This window comes from Leptonychotes weddellii, chromosome 5 (genome assembly GCF_054177405.1).
Source record: "Leptonychotes weddellii isolate Sample4059 chromosome 5, ASM5417740v2, whole genome shotgun sequence".
NCBI classification, from domain to species: domain Eukaryota; kingdom Metazoa; phylum Chordata; class Mammalia; order Carnivora; family Phocidae; genus Leptonychotes; species Leptonychotes weddellii.
Window position 1 is genome coordinate 134,800,149 of NC_138373.1, and position 19,221 is coordinate 134,819,369.

Consider the following 19,221-nt stretch of genomic DNA (forward strand, 5'->3'; position numbering starts at 1 on the left):
AAAAAAAAAAAGAAATGTACTGTGTGACACCAGAATTTCTTAACATCTATGCTCTCCTACCAGAGAGTAGGTGTAGAGAACCAAACCCATTAGCAAACTGATTAACACTTGATTAGTAGTTCACAGCCTTGTTAGAACTTGTGTTTCAGCCCACATTATTTTGAAGACATGAATAGTCTTAGCATGAATCCATTTTCTTCATTTAATCAAGTAGGTCAGTTGTGCATAGAACTTGCCTCAAGTCCCAGACCATACGTGGGGCTCTCAGACCTGGTACATCTGCCACACCCAGCCAACACATGAACAGCAGGAACCAACCCTAAACCTGGTGTCAGCCTTCATGACACGTGCCTGGGGATATGTGACTAATATTGTGTTTTTCCAATTTTGTCCTCGTCTGGATCACTGGAATGATTTATTCTTGCTCAGCAACCCAGGAATTGTGTTACATATAAGTGGTAAGATTTTAGGCAGTTGCCTGATGTGGTCCTCAAATGGCCCCAATATTTTGCACAATTGTTTTCAATTTAGTATGATTCAAATTGTATTTGGGGTAAGAAATGTGTTTTTTAGTTTCTTTTGTGCTTTGGGGGGGGAAATCACCACAGATTTTTTTGTTTGTTTCATTTACACTTAGCTCCTAAAAATATTGCCCTCAAGATGGCTGTTTGTTTGCCATGTCAAGAGTGTTTTATTTGGTTTCCTTTTAGAGAAAATCCACATACAGCCAATTTCCAGCTGGCTAGAGTGCCCCAAAGATGTTCGCAAATTTTAAAACTCTCTTTTTCCCTGAATGCCTTCAAAGCAAAAGTGGAGCTCTATAGAGGGGTACAAAAGGAGATGAAATGGGGAATCTCAGGAGAAAGTACAGAAATCAGAAAACTAGAGTGAAACAGAGAAATGCATGGTTTCTACTAAAATATTCAGATTTTCAGAGGACTGACTTTCAAGTTGCATCTGACTTACATTTAACTTCAGTGATTATTTTTCTTACTCGCACCATATTATGTACATATACACTTATAAACTTGTGGACATTAATAACTGTGCATTGAAACGATAGCTTACCACTTTATTTGATCCTGACTTTGGAGCTGAAATAGGTCAGCTATTACTATCCTCTTTCACAGCTGTGAAAACTGAGTCCCAGAAAGGATATGTGCCTTCCCCTTGATTATACAACAAATGTATGGCAAAATCAAAACCAGAAGGTGGATGGCTTTCATTCTCAGGAATTTCTTTTCCCATGACACCCACACATTGGCAGGCAGGTTGGGCAAAGGGACTGGAGAAAAACTTGAACAAGTAAGATTCGTCGAGATAAAGTCATCGCTACAAATATCCAGCATTAATTTACTTGATTCATTACCACAATAAACTGTAAAACTTTCATAGAAATCTTGATGGCTTGTAACGAATAAGCCCACCGGATTCCGTAATCTCTAAAATATCCGCTAAAGTGTATTTCATGGGGCGATGAGATCTGCAGATAAATAATTGCTTATGGCAAGATGACAACTGTCAAGTTCAAAGAGGGCAGAGCTCACAGGAAGATGATTTTCCCTCCTCCCGAAATCCTAAAACCGTGTGGCTATTTCTCTCCACCCTCTGTTTCATTTCTAAGCAGAGACCCTAGAACATTCTGCTATGTGAGCAGAAACTACCTCTGGTCAAGTGGCTACCTTCGTTACAGATGTCCCCCAGTTTAGATAAATAAGCATTTAGTGAAGATTTGTTTATCTGTCTAGGAGTTAGGCTGCTTTTACTCTTTGCTGTTGCTGTGGTTTCAGAGGCTAAAATCTCCTTTCATGTCCTCGTTTTTGTCCCCTTGGATGTGTTTGGGTTTTCCTAGAGACGCGTCCATTAGACTCTGAGGCTTGCAGTTCTTGTCACTACAACCTTCTGTTATCAGGAGCATTAGAGCTGCGTTGGTGAGGGGTGGGGTTGGGAACAGCATTCTGAAGTCTTATGATTAGGTCTTGGTCTCTTATTTAATCTGAGCTGGGTATTTCCCTTCTCTAGGTTGGCTAGGCCCTTGGTAAAACCCCAGTGGGGAAGGCTCTGGTAAAAATAGTTTCCCTTTGAGGGCAGGTCTTGTTAAAGAGAATGAAGGGCTCTGGGAGCACCTCAAAATGTCTACTTTTCCACTCCCCCTGCAAGATTCAGGGAAGGATCTTTCCACCTCCATCCTGGGAAACTGATGGGGCTCCTGGACATAAAACTCACAAAAATGTGGGGAACCCCCCTCAGACGGGGCCTCCTAGGAGTTTTGCATGTTTAATCTTTTCCACACAGAGCCTCTAGCAATTTGTCAATTGTAGTCTGGGTTCTCTAACTCTGGTACAGGACTCTTCAAAGGCTTCTGCTCCTAGTAAGCTGAAAGTCTCTGTATCCATCTGTTTGTCTCTCCAGTTTGGAGGACAGTAGTTTGCCCTGTGACCTCAGTTCTCTGAAGGATCTAAGAAGAGTTGCTGACATTCGGTTTGTTCAATTTTGTTTTTGTTGTGTAAGAAGGGAGTGACGACTTCCAAGCCCTTTACGTGTCGGGCTGGAAACCAAATGTGTCCCCAGTTTATGTGTACGATGTTTCTTTTCCCCCCAGATCCTCCCCCCAAACCTAGCATCTTCCCACAGGGAAGCTGTGGTCCCAAGCCTGAGGATCAATAAAATCAACAGGACTGAAGAGTCAGAATTAAACACGTTGGGCAAACCACAAGGCAGGCCCTGGACTTTGAAGCCGCCTCTCTCTTCTTGAGGTGCTCTGTTTCCAAACGGTCTCACTGAGGGTAGCACAGCCCTTTCAAGCCCCACTCCTCAAAATGGGCGATGCTAACACAGAACATTCTATTATGCACAGGTCAGTTGCTTTTACAAATGGGCTGGTTGCTTGGGACTGCCTCCTGGGAAGGCAACTGAGTTGTTCCATTTTGTAGATATGTGTGTACAAAATGCATTTGCTCCACATTCTCGAGTGTGACATTCACAGATCAGTGCATGCCAGTGCAAAGGAAGAAGAGAGTGATGCACAGAAGTTACAGAAAGAGGATGTTGGGTTATAGGCAAAGCAGTAAAAAGGAAGCGTCCCTCAAGTCCCTGAGGTCACCAACGGCCACCTGGGCCTCTACAGAAAGAGAAAGGAGGGGACAGAGAGCAGAAAACAGTTATAGTCTTATTCAGTCTTCTTTGGGGATCTAAAAGAAGGAAAATGGGAGGACTGGATCTACTTCTCTAAGGCAGGTCTTGTCGGACTCGAACATGCCTCCGAATCACACGGCGAATCTTGTTAAAATGCAGATTCTGATTTCAAGGGTCTGGTGCAGGACCCAAGATTCTGCATTTTTAACACGCTTCCAGATGGTGATGATGGCCCTGGTGTTTAGACCCCACTCTGAGGAGCAAGGGCCTCGTGTGCCTTCCAAAGGGACACTTCTCAGTTCCTTCCATGTGCACTTCTAGAAATAGCGGCCACTACCACGGCCACCCGCCTCATTCCCTGAATACGGCATCTGTGTTCTTAGCTCAGGATGATCCCTTTTCCTGGACAGCTGCTGGCCTCTTCTCCACGTTTCTAAGTCATCAGCTTCCTTCTAAGGCTCACTCAAATCCCCGTCCCTCACTAGGACCCTGTCATCAATGGCTCCTTGAACTCCTGCAGCTTCATTGGAACGTGCTTGTTGCAAGCATATGATGCTCCTGACTTTCTAAATCTGTTTGTCTCCTAACTAAATTGTAAGCCTCCTGAGTACGGGGCTATGTTTTCTCACTCTTTAACTCCCCAGGACCAAAATAGAGCGCTGCTTTTTAGGAGATTGTGCACTGTAGTGAGAACAGCCCAGGGAGACGTGGGCTGTTCGAATCTTGGCTGCACCACTCAGCAGCTGTTGGAGCCGAGACAAAGCATTGCTTCTTGAGTTGTGGGGATGGGGGTGGGGGTGGGGTGCTGTGTGTAGAATGTTTCTACCTTGCAGGATTGTCAAGACGGTTGAAGAAAATAAAGTTAGTTGGTGTCACACTGCGTGGCTGGCACGGTCAGCATTCAATAAATTTCCTTCCTCTGTCTCCAACCCCTTTTCCCTCTCCTTAATATGGATCGTGATGGTATATCCTCTCCCTGACACCCTCCTCTTAAAAAATACCACGTCACATTCAATAATTTGGGGAGATTTTCTTTCATCTCAGTTGAAGGATTCACGAACACCCAGGAAGAGAGTCTCCTACTTCATAAAAAAGGCACCTCAAACTCACCATTCAAAATACCAACATGCATGAGAGCATTTTCTGATCTGAGCAGAAGCAAAAAGCAGGAATATTTTAAACCAATATCGTCAAATCAGATGAAAGCTGTCTTTATCAGTTTCCCATATTTTTCCCCAGGTAGCCCCTGCTTTTTGAAAGTTTGCATTACGCCGCTTCGCTTGTACAAAAGACCTCCGTTACTGCCTGCTTTCTCTAACTGAAAGAAATTTGAATAGGATTTTTGCTTTTACAAAAAAGGGTGAAAAGCAAAAATAGGATTCGGAATTTGTTTTGCAGTGAGCCTTACAGAGGCAGCGCGCATCACAAGCAGCGAAAGGGGCCCAGCCAACCTCTTTGCCCCGGAACCGCGCTCAGCTCTGAGCTGTGTCTGTGAGCATCTGTGCGTTATCTCGATTTATTTTGTGCATCCATTAGCAAGATGTGTTCTAAGGTATTTTCCAGAAAAGCCTAAGAGAGGTTACTTTTTGGGTCTGGGAATGCTCAAAATTTTTTCCATATGGATTAATGGTAAAAATTAATTAATTAATGGATTATTTATAATCGTTTCTTTGCTTTACGTCATTTTTCCTTACGAAAGGTTTCATAGGAGCGCTCTGCTTTCAGATAGCGGGGGGGAAATACATTCTGCTTTTTGCAGCGAAGAGTTCTTTGATCTGCGCAGAGACGGTACAGTTGGTGAGCTGTGAGGTTAGCTTTTACACCTCAGGGCTGATCGGCCTTACGTTAGGTGGTGAGAAACGTAAGTGCATAGCCATGTTGCTTTGGGCAAAGTGACCTTCGAAAGCAAAATGTGCGTGCTTGGGGCCTGTCTCACCACACAGGTGCGGGAAACTCCAACTGGGGCAAGGTGTACCAATAGCCTGAGCAGGTTGGAAGATCAATCTGGATCCATCTCCTGGCAGAACAGAAATAACGTTCACAAGAGATGATGGGACAAGGCGAGATGTGGCAATCCAGATACGCGGATTTGAATACCAGCTCCTCGCTTGTTAGCCATGTGACCTTGGGCAAGTTTCTCAACTTCTTAATCTTAATCAATACAAAGGAGAATAATACTGCCTACATCATAAGTTTGTTTGAGAATTAAATGAAACTATGCATCGAAGACAGTAAAGTGCCAGAGCCCAGGAAATGTGGGTTCCCTTCTAATACTTCAGGGAGGGATGACGCTTGGGAATATTGCTGGGGCAGGCAGTTAAAAGGGTCTTACTGTTTTGTGTTCTTCTGACTTGGTGAGTATCAAAGTGGGACAACACCTGAGATTGGGTGGCTGGAAGGCAGTGGGGAGGGGAGGACGAACAGGTCCACCTTTTGATTCCTTAGCGGGTGGTGACATCATCATCATCATCATCATCGTTGCCTTCTCCTTTTCCTTCCTCCTGTTCCTCCCTGCTCTCCTCCTCCTCTCCCTTCTCCTCCCCCTCCTCCTCCTTCTTTCCAACCTTCCTCCTCCTCTGCCTCTCCTTCTTCTTCTCCTTCTCTTCCTCTCTCCTCCACCTTCAAAATTGCTTTAAAAGCAGGATAAGTCACTCTTAAATGAAACAATGGCTTGTCTGTAGTAAACAATTAACAATTGTTAATTAATGAATTGAATTGTATCAGGCCCTTGGTTCCTCTGCAATATAGTAGTTCTACCTGAGCAAACTCTCTTTCTGAGCAAACTCTCATATAATGGACTTTGTTCAGAATTTGAAGATCTCTTTTGGTATAATTTAAATTCAACTCTGAACCCTTGGCTCCTACAAAACAAAGAGGAACGTATCCTTGGTTGTTTTTATCTTGAGGCAAGAGCATATGGGAATTGTAGAGAATAAATATGACTCCCTTTCAACCCCTTTCAACAACACAGTGCAGGAAGGCTGCATGCGACCATTTAAAAGGGGCTTAGCAGAGGTTAGGGAAAGAATGAGGACTTTTCATGTGGTTTTCTTATATTACAGATAATGTAGGAACCACTCATTTAGGTGACCTAGTCATATGTAATATAAAAATCGTTACTGGTTTTTCATCACAAAAAATACAAGAAATCCCAATATACTCCGTTAGTGTTTCTTCGTTGATTTCTTCTGGAGATGTAAATTGTTCTTGGGCAAGCCCAGAGAGTTTTCTTTAAATAAGCATTCACTCAAACCTACATTGTATCTACTCTCAAGCAAAGTATTCTCAGACTGTGGGTCCCACAGCTGTTGTGATGGAAGGGTTGCTATCACAGGGGACACTGTGCCCTTATTCAGGAGTAATCCATTTTATGGCAGCCGCATCTCTAACTGAGGCCAAAGGATGAAGACACCAGGAGCTGTGATCGGATGATATCCAAGCTTTTCAGGCAAGCTAAAGATCCTCTAGCAAAGTCAAAAAGCCATTCTTGTGGGTATCTCTCTCAAGGTCTTGGGGATTAGCCTCCAATGTGTTTCTACAAAAGGAAAATGTTAAGGAACAAAATAAAGTGGAGAAGGGTTGGGATTAAAGGGGATTTCATTCCATTTTAAGCCCTGGGAAAACATCACATGTGCAAGTGAATTTGAGAAAGTCCAGTGGACTCTTGGATAAGAGGAGATCGGCAGAGGTGGAGGTGGCTGGAAACATGGGAGCGTTCAGGCTGCTGAGATAGATGGTGCCCGATTGAATGCGATCAGCCACCCATCCACTCGCTTCTCTACAAACTGGCAGCTGGCAGCTGACAGACGCCCTCCTCACACAGGCTCTTGCTCAAGTGATAAGAAGTGAAAAGAGCTCGAGGCAGGACTATTTTGGGTTCCAGGGGATCTGGGTTGCTATGAGATCTGAGATTAGTGGTTGGGCTGGTGCCGGATGTCGTCCAGCAGCTCATCATGAAACCTCGATGAGTTCAAGTCAATTCTCAGAAGTCAGCTGTGCATGTGGGCTACGGAAGGAGGTGATTGGACTGTTGTGTTTCTTGGGGTTTCCCCGCCCTCAGCCCAGTTCAGCTAAAAGGATGAGTGGCCTTGGCTCTGTAAGGAGTTTTTTTTAGAGTCATCATGTTAAAATGCTCCAGGATGTCTCCTTGTGTTCCCTAAGTGCCACTAATTCCAGTGGGGCCCAGCACTTCCTGCCCATCATTTTGAAATGACACCCAAATACCATTTCAGCTTATTACCAAACACTAGGTTAATAAACACTAAGCTGAAGCACGATATGTCAGAGTCAGGTAAATTAGTGGTAAGTGTCCACAAAAGGGTATGGGTGACATGTGTGGCCTGAGACTTGACTCTGGGAGCTTAACAGCTAAGCCCATAGCCTCTCAGGGTGGCAAATGGCAAAGCCTTTGCTCCCCGGTGAAAGGGACTTTGCCTTCTACAGTCACAGTGTATATTTAACTAGTTCTGCCACTACGTGACCCTGGGCAAATTACTTAAATTTTCTCTGTCTCTGTTTCCTCTTCCATACCATGCAGTTGATAGTACCACGTAATATGTTCCTTACATAGAATATGTTCTCCATCAGTATTAGTTATTAGTATTGCTGTTATGGTTGCTATTATTGTTACAGAAAAAAACCCAGTGCATCAAATCATCATCAAAGATTGACTTGAGTAGAGAAGATCAGAGACATTGGTGGATTAGGCTCCAGAGCCAGGATCTCATAATAAAGAGGAGTAGTGATCACAGATGAACTATTAAGTAGGAAGAATGTCATTTTTTATTTGAAGAGAGAGCACTTAGAACAAGTATTTAAAAATTTAGAATGTTCCCATTTCCCAGGTTGGTATGCTGAGACTTCTGGAGCTGGAATCCACTTACTTATGACATGGAGTCCTTGAATCACAGGTTTGCAAGGAGCCTTCAGGGTCATCCAGTTTAGCCACTACTGGGTCCAACTTCTGCCTCAAGTGGTGTCTGCGGTGTCCACCTGCTTATTCCACACATCTTTTGTCTTCTTTCTTGTCCTCCCCCAAACCCACATGATGTGTCAACACACACACAGAAACTTCTGCTACAAAGAAGAAAAGGCCAAAGAAATTTGGGTTGAGACAGCGAGTGGTGTGAGTCTCTATGCCAAGGGAGGATGTGCTGGTGTTTTGTCTTTTTTTTTTTTCCTAACTTTTCAAAAATAGAAAAAAAAAAATCCTAAATAGCAGCTTAGTAAATATCAGTAGTATTAGTAGATTTTTCTTGTGTACTCTGGGCCAAAAGAAATTTACACTAATGGATGAGTCAATCACTCTCCTTGTGTGTGAAGTAAACTATATTAACCACTCTTAAGTAGCAGAAGAGCCCCAAAGGTATAGTAACCCTTTCTTTTAGATTTAAAATACAAGATCAAAAAGAACATATTAAAAATCTGTAGATATAAGAGTCTTCTTTTGAAACCAAAAAATCCTACCCCAGTGAAAGAGACATGGCTTAGCAATTACATTTATATAAAAACATTTTTTATATAAAAAATTAAAATTTTAGTAGAAAATAGGGTCAGTATGTATCAACTGGGTAAAGTGGTAGCTGAAAAAGCTAATGTGATCTTTGGCTGCATAAGTACATGTATACAGCAACTCAAAATGAGGAAGTTATAGTTTTGCTGCTCTCTGCCTTAGTCAGAACATACTAGAATCTTATATTCTGTAAGAGTGCCCCACTCTTCAAAGGGCTATGGACACACTGAACCACAATCTGAGGAGAGTGAACAGGGTAGAGAGGTAATGTTAAATGAGATTATGTGAGAAATAACTGAAAATTCTGGAAAAGACCCAGAATAGGGGCAGAGATACCTTCAAATGTCCATGAATAAGGATGTATCTCTGTGAGAACAGGGGTAGAACACAGACCAGTAACTGCATAGTAACAATGACTGAGAAGTGATTACGTGTCAGGCACAAGCCAGGTGATACATGGATTGATTTATGAGGAAACAGACTCAAAGTTCATAGTTGGGATACAAACTCAAGCAGTCTGACTCCAAAGCCCAAATTCTTAATTACTGTGCTATCTTGTCAATGCAGCAAGATATATTTCAATTCAGTGAAAGAAGAACTCTCTAAACTGTCCAGGATGTTTAAAGATGATACGTTATCTTACTAAAAAGATAGTGAGCCTGCCATCACTGGAAGAATCGTAGGGAGGCCATATAACCACTTGGAGGTTAAGGCAGAGAGCATATGGTCATATACTTCAATGTATGCTGGTTTCCTTTGCAGCTAGGTGTAGGCCAGTGGCTGAACTCTGGCTGACGAAAGTGAGTGAAAGTGGGTGAAAGTGGTACATGCCACATCTAGGCTGTACTTGAACCCCCACCCCACTCTCCAATGTGTGATCCTCACTCACACTCTTGCCCCATCTGCTGGCTGAAAGGGGAAAACTTTAGTTATCAAAAGAACAGAGCCACAAGACAGAAGGAGCCTGGACCCCTGAATGACACAGCCCCCTCCCACTAATCTGAATTTGACTAAGACATGAGTGAGAAATGAATCTCATTGTGATGAAACAATGAAATTTTGAGGTTGTTTGTTAAAGCAGTTACTTTGTTCTAATACAAAGAGTATACTGTGAGGAGAATCTAAGGACTTGATGAATAGTTGAAATACTTATTATCTTTAAGGTCTACTCAAACTTGACATTCTCTGATTTTTAAATAAAAAAAGCAAAGTGCATTTTGAGACTATCCCAGTAAAGAAACACATACCCCGGGGTGCCTGAGTGGCTCAATCCTTTAAGGGTCTACCTTTGGCTCAGGTCATTATCTCAGGGTCCTGGGATCGAGTGCCAAGTTGGGCTCCCTGCTTAGCAGGGAGTCTGCTTCTCCCTCTGCCTCTCTCCCTGCTTGTGTGCATGCTCTCTCTCTCTCTGATAAATAAATAAATAAATCTTAAAAAAAACAACAACCCAATGTTCAATATATTCCTGGACAAACAAAACAAAACAAAAGCCAGAACTCGAAAATAAACAGATGCTTGACTTACAGGTGTCTGACCAGCTAGGCTCAAGACCAACAAGTTAAAAAGTAAAAAGTATGAACAAGAATAAACTATAGGTGGGGTGCCTGGGCGGCTCAGTCGGTTACACAGCTGCCTTCGGCTCAGGTCCTGATCTCCAGGTCCTGGGATCAAGTCCAGCATCAGGCTCCCTGCTCAGCGAGGAGTCTGCTTCTCCCTCTCCCTCTGCACACCCCCACCACTCATGCTCTCTCTCTGTCTCAAATAAATAAATGAAATCATTAAAAAAAAAAAGAATATACTCTAAGTTTGATCATCTAAGTCACTACAAGCAATGAGTTTGGAAATGCATTTCTTCATTGAATCATAGCCAACCACATATCAACACCACCATGCCAAGCAATTAATTAGGGATTAGAAATAAACTTTCAGGAAACCCTATGCTCTGTATATGAAGAGTTCATAATATAAGTCAGTGGTTTTCAAAGTTTTGAGAATACAAAGTTAATCTGGGAACTTGTTAAAAGTAAGGATTTCTGGGTCCACTTCCAGAGACACTAATTCAGAAGGGGTGACAAGGGACTGCTAATCAATATCTAATACAATGCTTGTCACTGAGTACCTACCCAGTAAACAGCTTTGATAAATGAATGACTGAATTTAATAAACATGCCCAGTCATTCTAATGCAGAAAGTCTATGAACCACCTTCTCAAGAGAAGTTGACCATCCGGGAAAAAAAAACTGAGCCAGAGATCAATTAAATAAGATGCTCTGGCTCTGTAGTTCAAAATACTCTGGAAAAAGAATCAACACCACTTCTTTATGAAGTTGACACTTGTTTCCTTTTAAAGAAGCTGAATTTAGTCTAAAAGTAAATAAAAATTCTGGAACCAGAAGGGAAGTAGAGACATATCCAGGAATTTGAGGCAGAATGAGGTCATAGGAAGCCGTTCTTTTCCTGCATTTTTTTTCTTTTTTTAAGCAGGAAAATTCCACCCAAGAAGCAGACCAGTTGATCTTGCACCTGTGGTCCCATGTCTGGCACTAATCTGGGTCAAGTCCAGGAGAGCAGCCCCCAGGCCCTGGAAATAGACAACCCACCCTGTCGCTGGGACACACTGCACGTACAGCGGTTCTTATCACCAGACGTTCTTGTCCAGCATCTGTCTGGGAGCAGATTCCATGCCATTTAGGTAGTATACCAGACTGACAAAATTACCCAGGGCTGGCTATCTGACCAAAGTGTCCTTCCCTTCGTACATCCATCTCTTCATCCCAGATCCATGAGGCACCTCTGCTGGTGCCCATGCAAATGTATCTACCGTGTTTTGCTTTCAAGAGCATCTAAGAAAGCAGCCTGTGGATTCAGACTGCCCAGGCTCACCTCTTACGGATCGTTTCCTAGACTTGTGCCTTGGGACCAACAACATAACCTCTCTGTGATTCAGTTTATTCATCTGTAATTTGAAGATACTAGCAACACCTACCTCATGGGGTTCTTGGGGGGATTAAATGAGATAAAGCACATTGTCTGGCACACAGGAAGGTTGGAGAAAAGGATGAACCATGGCTAGATGTCATCTGGTGGGAATTCTAGCCTCTTCTCCGGCCAGCCCACCGCTCCAGGAGAGTCCTGACTTCAGAGCTGCATGCGCCATGCTGAGGCTGTCTCGGGGAGGATTCTGTACCCTTGCTGCCCAGTGTGGGTCCTGTGTTTTCTACTAAGCATTCCCACATGAGGCACATGTGGGCTATTGGTGGCCCCCAGCCTGCGTCATTGTGGGCCTGTGTTCTAGGGCTATTATTTGTGGCCATTTTTCATAGGAGAAGGTGCCACTGTTAGATGCCTTGATGACAGAAACACATAAAAAGCACAATTTTTCAGATTAATTCCTAGATTAATTCTTAACCTTTAAGTTACATCTCTTGATCTTGGAGCCTCATATTGTAAATTTTAATTATCTTTGTTCTATAATGTCCATGCCAGTCTCTTCCTGTGTAATATGGGGCAACTGAAGTATGAATGACATCTTTCAAAAAGCACCTGCAATTCTCTTTTGCCAAGCACTTATAGATTCTTCTCATTACTTTCAAAAACCCATTGAAATATTGTTCCGTGTATTTTGCAAATGAGGAAATTAATATTCAAATGCATTAAGTGTCTTGTCTAAGGTCTCACAGCCAGAAAGTAGAGAAATGGGATTTGAACTAAAGTTCTCTTACTGCACAGCTTATGCTCTTTTCAAGGCACTGGGGAATGAATGCATGAAAAAAACCCCTTTCATATGTTTCAAATGTTTATTGAATGCCTGTTGTCTACTAGGATCTTGAACTCACTCCGTAAGATCGCCTGAAGCCTGCTGATCACTTGTCCGTTGACCTTCACCACTGTCTGTGGGACTTATTCTCCTTTGGCAAACTACTCTTTTATTAAAAATAATTATTTGACTATAAATGGATAAATCCTACAGATCATGTTCACCAACATGGCTAATGTCAGTATGCAATGTCTGACATTATGCAAAAAGTCTTCATGTCAAACAGAACCGATGGGCAAATTAACTAGGTAAAGCATCTTTATAAATTGACTAGCCACGTTTCAAATGGCTACATCCTAGATCTGGAATTTATATTGACTATGAGGTAGCTTCTCCAGCTAGTTTTGGGATCTATGTGCTGGCAGATGGATATTACCACCTAACTTGTCAACATTAGTTGAAACACAATCATCTTCACTTTTCTTATATGAACTATATGAGTACATTTTCAGAGTAAATTCAGTTAGTTATTTTTGTATTCTTTGATAGAGTTAATAATATTCTTTAACACTTTGCCTCCCACAAATGAATAACTTGATGGTGATTGCTAGTTCTTTTTTCTCCCTTATCTTATCAGAGGAGTTATAGGTGAAAATCAGCATGACTGGCCAAGAATAACAAAAGAGATAGATTTGACTGGGAAAGTGGAGGAAAAAATTCAATGTGACTCAAAATACTGTTGGAACACTCTGTTGAACACTCGGTTGGAAATTAAAAAAGTAATATATGTTCTCTTTCTGGGTCTCCAACATTTAGGATCTAGTCGAGGGAATGGGACTTAGACATAAAATAAAATCAAACAACACTGTGTTAGAATCTCCATGAGCCAAAGCCTTTGGCACAGACACTGGGTAATATGAGAAGTCAGGAAAAGGAGAAATTTCTGTCGGTTAGTGTGGGTTGGGAACATGAGATGGGGAATTGACGTGTGACTGGAGAAACGGTGAGATTCAGAGAAATGAACCAGAAAGAGAAAGAGAAAGAGGGAGAGGAAAAGAGAGAAAGACATGAGGAAAAACACTGCCCGGAGGAAGAAGAGAAGCAGGTCATCAGTGGGCTTTGCTCTAGGGAAGGCAACGGCAATTCTTAACAGGCCATGTTAAACATAATGCCTTCTGTCCTCACTGGTATGCTCAGAAACTCAAGTGTGGAAATTCAGGTTTATATGACAGTAAATACGTTTACAGAAAAAAAAAAATAGCCAGTAAGCATTTACTTCAGTTTTTTTTTTTTTTAAGAGCAATCTATTCCACACTATGAAATATTTGTGAAAATCCTGGTTTCAAAAATACTTGCTCTACTTCTCCAAGCCACATGAAGGAATACTTTTTTCTGCCAAAATGCTCTAACCTTATGGTAACCAGCTTCTCCACTGTGTCTACTCTTAAGATCTCTCTAGTGCCATGTGTCTCTGGTCTTTAACTAAACCTCCTGGATGATATTCTTAAAGATACTCACGCAATTTGGTGTCTACTTCTTCATGAACTTTACCAGGAATGGCATTTCCGGGCATTTCCATGAATCGAAATGGTGTCTCTCTCTCATACACTTTCTCTCTCCCCAACTCCAGGTCCTGCTAAGGCCATTCCAGCTGTGTAAAATATGCGAAGACTATAGACAAAACACTTTGTTTCCTTAATAGTCACAAAAATTTTCAAGGTACTTGTATTAGTACAGGGAGATTTAACTTGCTTCCCAGATATATTCAAATTTTATATGAGTTCTATTAAGATAAATTTCTTCTCATGTTCAGAAACGTGAGAAATTAGGGTCCTGCCTAATTCTGGAAGGTCACTAAGAAAGTAATAATACCATTAATGGTAATAACAGACTGTTAATTATTAGATGTGTATTTCCTTTTGATGGCATGAGAATTGTCTGGGAACTTGTTAAAAATGAGGATTCCTGGGCCCAACTTCAGAGACACCACTTCAGAAGGTGTGGGCCACACAGTATGTCCCACCTAGCCTTTATGATGTAAATATGAGGGGACTACAGCTGCACCTACCTTGTAGGATCGTTGGGTGATTTAAATGCAATTTTACATGGAAAGAAACCAGTAAGCCTTACATGCTTCACACAGAAACCAACAAACTTCAGTTATTAAGATTCTTACTATTCAAATATTTGAGTGCTTGGCTCAGCTGAGAAACACCAGCAACAGTAGACTATTTGGACAAATCAAAAGCTTCTGGCTGTTTATGGCCAATGTTTAATGTCCCTAAATTAAACCCTTATATTAATTTTCCACTTTTGGATGACCTCCTTTCAATAGTAATTGTGTCCCCAAACACTGGACGCATTTTTAACTGAGTTTCATACCACTTTTTGTCAACTTTTGTTTTAACTGTGATTCAGCTTAAAACAAAAGAAAACAATGCATTTTCTCTCCACTATTCATCAAGTTAGTGGAAAGCTGACTTTATGAGCAAGATCCTAATTTATGAATGTTCTCATCTTACTCGCTAAGGACATTAAAACTTGACTATTTTGTAGCAAAGAATTAGAATGGTATGAAACTTTATTACAAGTATCTTTAAGTAATAGAATGTATTTTATTTCACCTAGCTGCCTTTTTTTAGTGTATCATTTAACTTCATCTTAATTTTTAAAAAAAAAACATTCTCCAGTTTTGGAGTCTATAAATAATTTTATGGTATTGCCACAGATTCTCACCAACATATAGGATTAGAAACTTGGCTTAATAACTTTCATAAACTATAAATTAAACAAAGACCTGTCCATAAGTGCTGCACATCTTAGAATATTCGAGGCCTCCCAAGAGAAAATCAGTAACTGCTTATTTCTTAGGACCAAGGACCTGACGTTCCTGAAGTCACCACCACACTTCACACTTATCTCCATGTGGAAATAGGTGGAAATTCACTGTTGAATGCTAGTGCGAATGACACCCCTGTCACAGCTTCACAGCCCCTATCAGAGCCCTCAGAGAATCTTCTCACATGGCACCAAACAATAACTTTAGGAGGTGATGTTCCTAGAATGAACTGGTTTCTAAAATCAAAAAGCAAAACAATTACGGCGAGTGCAGAAGGGTGAGGTAACGTTCTACAGGAAGGAATGTCTAATGCTACCAAAACCCAAAAAACAATATAAGCTACTAAGATGGTCCAGAAACTCAGGAAAATGCAGGAAGAGATAAATGACTTGCATTTGCACCACGCTCTTTGACCTATCCTGTACTGTGATGATTGACTTTCATGCAGATTTCCTAGCAAAATTATTTGTGAATCAGATGGTGGTGTTCTCAGTATTGGGGTGTGAGACAGGAGGAGCAACCATCCTTGTGTGCCCGGGGCTGAGGAGATTCCAGGGATGTGGGACATTCGGTCTTAAAACTGGGAATGTCTCAGGCACACACGCATGCATTGGTCTCCTGCCATGAGCCTCCCCATCTGGATGGCTGATAGCTTTCCCAAGCTTTCCAACAAGTTACTCCCCTGCTCACGAAAACTTCCCTACTCAGGTTGGGCAAAAGCTAAATTGCAACAAAAGTGAATGCTTCGTTGATGTTTCTTCAGTTCCCTTCTTTGGCATCTGTTCCTTCTTTACAGTACCCCTGTTTGTTGAGGGACCCAACGTTGTTTTCCTTCCCTAGATCTGTGCAAGGTGACCTTTCTTTTTTAGCTCCTTCCCAAACCACTTCTATTATGTCAAAGTAAAACAGTCCAGAGTCACAATTGCTCGCGGCCTTGTTTCCTGCCATGTGAAGATAGGAATCAGCTGCTCTTCCTAATGTTTGGCTAGGTAAGAAGCACCCTCTCTTGGGTAATAAAAACTACATGGGAAAACGTGACCTTTAAGGTAATCCTCAGGAAGAAAACATTTTGGTAGTATGACAGAGGTAGAGGGAGATGGGGAGCATATTCGGTAAAGTAGGACTTTCGCCAGCTGGGAAAAACTGTCTACCTCTTACTTACATGCCTTCCATAGCATGGCACCACCAGATGTACACAGTGGATGGATAAGAGATAAATGCCTAACTTCACAATGGTTAGATTAAAAAAAAAGGCATTGCATCAAACCTTTGTGAGAGTCTCCAGCTTTCTTCCATTCCAAATATGTGTCTGTTATAAATGGATCTCAAGAGCGTAATTGCCAAGGAAATCTACGTCCATGAATATTTCAATGTCTCTCATGAAATATGTTCTCATCATTACCCACACTATAGTATGGACAGTATTCTGCACACACGAGGCACTCAATAATTATTGATTGGCCAATGAAGGGTCATTATCTAATGCACTATGGTCATTTATGCAAGGGGCCCACAGGAATCAGCATGATCCCATGGGTGTGTCTCTCTCTCTCTCTCTCTCTTTCTTTCTTTCTTTTTTTTTTTTCTTTTAACTTTGAGAAAGGAACAGATAGTGGCTTGTCTTGGGCTCCTTGTAGGGAGGGGCTATAAAAGAAATATGATAATAGCATAAATAAAGGGGTCACAGGACAAGAATGAATGAGAAAAAAGAAAGAAAACATAAGATCAGAGGCAAGCAAATCAAGCCTATTAAAAACTGGGGTTTTTTTTTACATAAAAATGCACATTCATTTAAAGAAAAAGATTCCAAACAGCAAGACTTCTCTGTTCTTGGCAGCAAAAAATTCCCTGCCATAGCTGAACTGCCTTAGGAGATGAAGAGTCAAAGCTGAAGCACCTGAAATGTAAAACAAAAGCCAATTTACATTTCATTTAAGAGAAGCAAACAGATGGACCAAATAATTTCAAAATCTAGTTTGCAATGAGGAAAAGAAATCTGGAACCCAAAGTCAAATGAGTTTGAAATAAAAAGCAAAGCAGTGAAAAGAAATAAACATGTACAGAAGCTCTGACCACCTCCCTCGGCCGATGTAATTCTGGAACTTCTCGTTCTCCCCAGCTTCTTCTCATGCCAGGGGCAGGGGCAGGCTGAACACTTTGGGGACTGTTGCTTCCCCGGATGGCACCAAATTCATAGATCACAAACTCCAGGAGAATGCAGTAATCTTAGTAATGGCCAAAGTTTCCCTTCATCTCCAATATGGACTTGAAAACAAACCCCAAAAGTGTGCTTTAGAATATCTTTGCATCTATTAATTCGAATTATGTGAAATGGCTGTTTTCACAGGTTAAAAAATGAATGCATGTTGGCAATTTCAAGTGCTTGAACCTAATACATTATGGTTTTGATTACAGAAATAGTAACATATGCAGTTAAATGTAAAATTAGGTACATTCCTACTTCTGTGCTTCCAGCAAAGATAGTTCCCTTTGGTCACGATTTCCTTCTGACATAGGGTGTGGACTTAAGTTCAAGAGCCCGAAAGGTCCAGGTCTGAGCTGTTTCTCCACCTCTCTCGCTCCACCTCTCACTTGTTCAGCCGTCTTCATCCGTCATCATGTGCTAAGTTTTTACATGAAACATCTGTGTGGTTCCACTTTCTCTTGTTGGGATGGTTTCCATTCTTCGGGCTTCACTGGCTTTATTTGTATACTTTGTACACCGGTTCTAGTTTCCAAATGAGTATTGTTGTTGTCAGGAGTATTGGCGCTTGCCCAGAGTTCACATCTCTCTCCTGCTCTCTCTCCCCTGGACACATCTTCCATTTCCTCCCACGCTGCCATCCCACCGAGGGCACTACCTGAGCACATCACTCTTTCTTCTCCTCAGCACGTTTCCATTGCCTGCTGTCCTGTACACAGAGGTGGCCCTTTGTTTTTCCCCCGGAAATCTCACAGTTCGGGAGGCAACTTTTTGGCAAGACTACCGAGGAGAGAATTCCCCCATAAGAGAAAAAAAAAAAGTCACTGTCATTCTCACTTCCTAGTTTTGAGGAACAAGACCCAAAGAACCCATTTCCTCAGATCTTGTGGCTGAAGTTCAAGTGCAGGCTGAGCTGGGATGATCAAACTGAACTTCTGAGTGCTGATGAAAACCTTTGGATAGCTATAAAATTAAGCAGACAGACCACCTACAAGCCTTCCCTATCAATTACATCAAGAATTAATCAGTCTATGTTATATATTCCTATCAACTCTAGTTCAAAACTCAGCATTTGCTTATGTGGAGTTGTGGGATGGGCATGTGAAGGGGGGTAATGTCTTACTTGTGGGGGATGGGGCATCATTTGGGACAAACCCAGGCCATTGGCCCATGGGTATCAAGAGTTCAACAAGAGTATTTTATCACAAAGCACTCTCAAGATCCCTCAGAAGTCGTGAAAGAAATTTCCAATATCCATTTCTTTATTACAGATAACATTTGATGAATAAAATTGGGGTAATTTTAGGGGCGCCTGGGTGGCTCAGTCGGTTAAGCGGCTGCCTTCGGCTCAGGTCATGATCCTAGGGTCCTGGGATCAAGCCCCGCATCGGGCTCCCTGCTTAGCAGAGAGCCTGCTTCTCCCTTTCCCTCTGCCTGCCACTCTGCCTACTTGTGCTATCTCTCTGTCAAATAAATAAATTTTTAAAAAAATGTTAAAATTGGGGTAATTTTAAATTATTTAAATACTTTTGAACACTGAACCCTCATTTCTTCCAGGCAGTGGGGCTCCAAGTTCAGAGCCATGGGAAGCTCTGGTCTGGGCAATAGGGGACCACATTGTCTATAGAGAATCTGAAACCAATAATAATCCAGTCTGTTATCATTATTGCTTTGCATCATGATTCTAAGCAATACTGGTGGTAAATTTACTCCTCCCTGAAAAAAATATGTTTCTTTGGTCTACCTTTTAAATAATTTTTGTGGTTCCTACTGAG